Source organism: Podarcis gaigeae, assembly GCF_964106915.1.
Source record: "Podarcis gaigeae genome assembly, chromosome: 13".
In the NCBI taxonomy this organism is placed as follows: Eukaryota; Metazoa; Chordata; class Lepidosauria; order Squamata; family Lacertidae; genus Podarcis; species Podarcis gaigeae.
Genome location: NC_139689.1, coordinates 40,734,565 through 40,740,706, shown reverse-complemented (window position 1 = coordinate 40,740,706; position 6,142 = coordinate 40,734,565).

The following is a 6,142-nucleotide window of genomic DNA, read 5'->3' as shown; positions in this document are numbered from 1 at the left end:
TTTATGGGAATGTAGGAATAAAGACACCCGAGGACACCAAAACCTGCATTCCTGTACCCGTGAAAATCTACGAAAGCAAATATATATATATATATATATATATAATCTCGCTGTATCTTAGAAATATATCACAGCAGTTGACCAGAGCAGAATAAAGGTAAAGGTACCCCTGCCCGTACGGGCCAGTCTTGACAGACTCTGGGGTTGTGCGCCCATCTCACTCAAGAGGCCGGGGGCCAGCGCTGTCCGGAGACACTTCCGGGTCACGTGGCCAGCGTGACATCGCTGCCCTGGCGAGCCAGAGCCGCACATGGAAACGCCGTTTACCTTCCCGCTGGTAAGCGGTCCCTATTTATCTACTTGCACCCGGAGGTGCTTTCGAACTGCTAGGTTGGCAGGCGCTGGGACCGAGCAGCGGGAGCGCACCCCGCCGCAGGGATTCGAACCGCTGACCTTTCGATCGGCAAGTCCTAGGTGCTGAGGCTTTAACCCACAGCGCCACCTGCGTCCCTTTCACAGCAGTTTACAATGATATAAAAGCATAAAACCACACAGTAAAATAAAAAAAGAATTAAAAACAAGAGCAAAAGAATTAAAAACAAACTTCAGAAGCTCACTGTAAGGGATGGACTCTTAAATGCCTGTATAGACCTGGCTTACTAGGTGTTGTTCAATTTTTCAACTTTCAAATTGCAAAAATGAAGGATGCTAAAAAGTTGTAACATGGCTTGGGAATTGAAAAGATATTTTGATGAAAATAGTATAATTTAGTTTTGCTTGGTAAGTAAAATGTGTGTAAAATTGCAATCATTTAAAATGATTACCACAAAAATACCTTGTATATTATGATTATTTAGCACGACATTTTCAGAAGGTAAAATTAAAATTATTTGGTTTTCTGAAAGCAGTTTACGCGCTGCTTCATCAAACACAGACTTACCAAGCTAAATATTGTCGGAGCACAAAAATAATAGCATGTCTGAATGCCTCATATCCAAAACCACTCTCTGAAGAAATTTGCAAAAATTAAGTTCCCCCCCTAAGATGACACATCCTACTAGTTGGGCTAAGGTGATATCTGGTTTTCAACATCCTCATATATCACCATCTAGACATCACAATATACCAGTTGGACTTCAGGAGACAGAAGAGCAATGTTCAGCCACTTTTGATTGATAGGGTCCGTGTGGAGAGGGTAACAACATTCAGATTTTTGGGCATTGAATTACAAGAGGATCTGTCCTGGAGTGTCAACACAAGGGGGCTTGTGAAGAAGGCGCAGCAGAGACTGTACTTTTTGAGAATTCTAAGGAAAAACCATCTTCCGCAGAAACTCCTGCTTGCCTTCTATCACTGTGCCATTGAGAGCGTGCTCACTTATGGCTTATGTGTGTGGTACGGAAGCTGTACTACCCAGAACAGGATGGTGTTGTGCAGAGTTGTTAAGGCAGCAGAGAGCATTGTTGGCTGCCCACTCTCCACCTTAGAGCAGATTTATGCCACAAGGTGCCATAGGAAGGCACTGGACATAGTAAAAGATCCATCGCATCCTGGTCACTGTCACTTCGAGCTCCTGCTGTCGGGACGGAGATATAGGACGATGAAGACAAGAACAAGTCGTTTTAAGAACAGCTTCTTCTCCAGAGCGATCTCGGCCCTGAATGGGAAGCCTGGACTTTGAAAGTCATCTAATCTTCCTTGCGGTATTATACTGTATTGTTTTAATTAGTGTTTCTATAGTTGTTTTGATTTTGTGTGGAGTGCCCTACCTGGGTGGATGGAGCAGCCAAGTAATTTTGTGGTCCCCGAGAGGGGGCAATGACAATAAAGATATTATTATTATTATTATTATTATTATTATTATTATTATTATATATCACAATGTCTGAAATAAGGACGGAGCTATGTAGAGGCATCGGCTGGCTTCACGGTTTTTCCTGCATCGTGAGTTGCTGCCCCCTACATTACGCAGGGGACGCCTGAGCAAGCAGAGTTAACAGGCTGAAGGAATTGAGAGAAGCATTGGTTTGCTTCCCTGTTTTTCCCACATTGTGATTTTTGCATAGGGCACACACACACACAATTGTGATTCACAAAATATTGCCAGGTCAAAAATTATGAAACCGATATCACGATAAGGACTTCAAACCAGTTTTGGACGATAGATCAATATATTGCCCAGCCCTACATACTAGCCTATGCATAGGCCTGGCAGAATAGAAGTTTTCAGCAGGTTTTTAAAAGTTGGCACAGATACCTTCCACTAGCAGGGGACAAGACCAATGACACTATGCTATGTTTGGAAGAGAGTTGTTCCTTTCCTTCACAGGCAGCACAGAGATGCAAAGCGCTGCTGGAGGGAGGGAGAAATCATTTTGGATCAAATCTGTGCTTCCAGGTGCTATAAGAAGCTGCAGATAGCGCAGGATAGTGCACAACCCGGAAATGACCTCTTTCAGCTTCTGTCTTCTGGAAGAAGGTACCGGGTTATAAAGACTAGGACTAGCCGCCTGAGAAAGAGTTTCTATCCAAATGCGATTTTGGTTTTAAACGCAATGTAAGGAGTCTCTAGGTTGGCGGTTCGAATCCCCATGATAGGGTGAGCTCCCGTTGCTTGGTCCCAGCTCCTGCCAACCTAGCAGTTCGAAAGCACCTCAAAGTGCAAGTAGATAAATAGGTACTGCTCCAGCGGGAAGGTAAACGGCGTTTGTGCGCTGCTCTGGTTCGCCAGAAGTGGCTTAGTCATACTGGCCACATGACCCGGAAGCTGTACGCAGTGGCGTAGCGTGGGTTGTCAGCACCCGGGGCAAGGCAAGTAATTTGCGCCCCCAACTTGTGGATTTTGCGCCCCCTAGCCTGTGGAGTGCGCCCCCCCATATGTTGCGCCCGGTGCGCCCGGCCCCCCCTGCACCCCCACGCTACGCCACTGGCTGTACGCCGGCTCTCTCGGCCAATAAAGCGAGATGAGCGCCGCAACCCCAGAGTTGGCCACGACTGGACCTAATGGTCAGGGGTCCCTTTACCTTTACCTAAGCAGTCTCTATGGGGGTGTATTGTATTTTAAAAATGGGGTATCAGAGTTTTTAGGGGGCTAACCAGGTTGGGATAGCAGGCTTGTTGGTTTTGAATGTCTTATGTAGATTTTTTCCCCAATTTCGTTGTTCTGTATGGGACAATGACAATAAAGATTATTGTATCGTATGCCTAGTCACCTACATATAGTTCCTCATCACCTATAGGACCTCCTTCTCTCCTCGGAGTCTGTCCAGTCATGAAGAGCGGCTTGTGAGGGGCCCTGTTTGGATCCCACCAGTGCTTGAATTGCATCAGGTTGGGTCACAAAGTGCAACGTTATTTTTTTGCTGGAATTTTTCGAAGGGTGGGCAAGAATGACAGAGCCATACTCCACTCATGCTGTGTTGCAGCTGGAGCCAGCAGAACGGCTGCCAGATCCGACACATGCTCAGCGCAGGAGAGGAGGAAAACATACAGAACAGAAAATAAAAGAGCAGTGTTGAGATGACACGTTTGTTCTTGGTGTCCATGGAAGCATCACCAGAGTTCACCTGCCGTGTGTGCATCATGCCTGCAGCGACAAGGACCAAATGTGATATGAAGAGAGAGCGGGTGGCGCTGTGGTCTAAACCACTGAGTCTCGGGCTTGCTGATCAGAAGCTCAGTGGTTTGAATCCCTATGAAGGGGTGAGCTTCCGCTGCTCTGTCCCACCTCCTGTCAACCTAGCAGTTTGAAAGCACACCAGTGCAAGTATATGAATAAGTACTGTTGGGGCGGGAAGGTAAACGGCGTTTCCGTGCGCTCTGGTTTCCATCACGGTGTCCTGTTGCACGAGAAGTGTTTTAGTCATGCTGGCTACATGACCCGGAAAGCTGTCTGTGGACAAAGGCCACCTCTCTTGGCCTGAAAGCGAGATGAGCGCTACAACCCCATAGTCACCTTTGACTGGACTTAACTGCCCAGGGGTCTTTTACCTTTAAATTGGTAGGTGTGGGTAATGTTTTATCATTATTAATATTTTATTGGAAGAATTTCATTTATAAATAGAGTGAGAAAAGAAAGGAAGAAATGAGTGAGAATAAAAAAAGAAAAAAGACAGTTACATTACCATACATTAATATACAGGTATGCATACTCTTATTCTAATGCACATATAATTGTCAATAACCTAATATATTCTGTGTAAACTCATTCCAAATATCATTGCATTTATCCAAAGTCTGCATCTATAAGCTGTCTGTTCATATATTGCCGATGGTGTCCTGTTGTCAAGCCACTGATTAAGGGACATCATATCATCAGTATCCATCTCTTGGCTACCATTAGGGTGCACTACACGTATAAATAAGTATCATATTTTAAACAGTCATGGCTTCCCCTGAAAGAGTCCTGGGAACTGCAGTTTGTTACGGGTGCCGAGAGTTGCTAGGAGACCCCTATTCCCCTCACAGAGCTACAATTCCCAGAGTTTCCTGGAAAGAAAGATTAACTGTTAAACCAATTTTGGGGGAAATTGTAACTGTTTAAAGTGGTGTGGTGATGCTTTAAATGTATTGTGCATATGGGAGCCCAATAGCCTGCAAGCGTCCTGGGGGAAAATGGGACACCCTATTTTTCCACGCGAGCACGGCGGCCATTTTGGTTGCCGTAATCTCGCACAATTTCACGCTGAAATCTCGCCCAAAAAAGTGCCTTTTCAGGGCCACGATCTCATGCGGTGCCCCAAAATGGGCATGAGAGTCAGCGCTGGGAACAAAACTTCTGCAAAGCATTCCCTAGGAGCTGGTCCAGTTGTGGCCATGTGGAGATCTGTGGATACCAGGATGGCGACTGAAATCTCCAGGGCCTGATTTAGGTTTGAGGAGGCCCTAAGCTACTGAAGGTAATGGGGCCTTTACATGTCCAGCTGTCCTTTGTCAACAACAAACTGTTCGCTATTTTTTGTGTTGAATAGATGCTGTATGGTGATTTATGGACCTAATAGGTATCTAAAGCCATTTGCACATATTGCCATGCAACCAGTCCATGCAGAATGCAGGCACCCTATATATAGAAATGAGCAAACCAGTGATTTTATTTTCCCCCCAATTTTTTAAAAATAATTTCCCCACAGTTATAACAAATATGACATAGAAAAAAGAAAAGAATACACACAAAGAAAACACAATACAATGTTGAACAAAAACAAAAGCCCAAATGAGATCTTAAACACCTATCCCTTAAAGAAAAAAAACCAATTTCTCTTACATTGTTAATTGACCTCCTCAAATCCCTCCCTTCTGAATTTCATTATATCTGCATGTAACAGTTCTCCAGTAACATTCTTAACTAAAATTAATTCCAGCAATTAACTATCTTATTCTCATTTCCTACTATTCTAAATCTAATTTACAATCACATCCTAATTTAATGCTAGGCCTATCTGGTACTTTCAAGTGACTTATGATTATTTATATTACAATATTTATTCAAATAATCCTTAAATCTCTTCCAATCTTCTTGATCTTCCTCTTCTTTCTGGTCACGGATCCTTCCAGTCAGGTCGGCTAGCTCCCAAAAGTCCAACATCTTCCAGTGATATTTTAGGGAGCAGGTGGCACCCATGACTTACATCACAGGAGTCGACACAACACAAAACACTGTTACTCTATGTAGGCTTTATTTTATTTGTTTTTTTATCTTATACAGTGATACCTCTAGATGCGAACGGGATCCGTTCCGGAGCCCCATTTAGATCTAGAAGCAAACGTAACCATCGACGGCACGTCAACACACATGTTGCTTTTCGCCACTTCTGCGCATGACGTCCTTTTGAGCGTCTGCGCATGCGCTAGCGGCAAAGCCCGGAAATAATGCGCTCCGTTACTTCTGGGTTGCCGCAGAGCGCAACTCGAACATACTCAAACCGAAGCACCTTCAACCCAAGGTATGACTATATTTTGGAAACGTACATCCAGGTTTTTTCCTTTAATTTTTTTTGGGGGCCCCCCAAGCTATACAGTGGTACCTCAGGTTACATATGCTTCAGGTTACATTCGCTTCAGGTTACAGGCTCCGCTAACCCAGAAATAGTGCTTCAGGTTAAGAACTTTGCTTCAGGATGAGAACAGAAATTGTGCTCCGGCG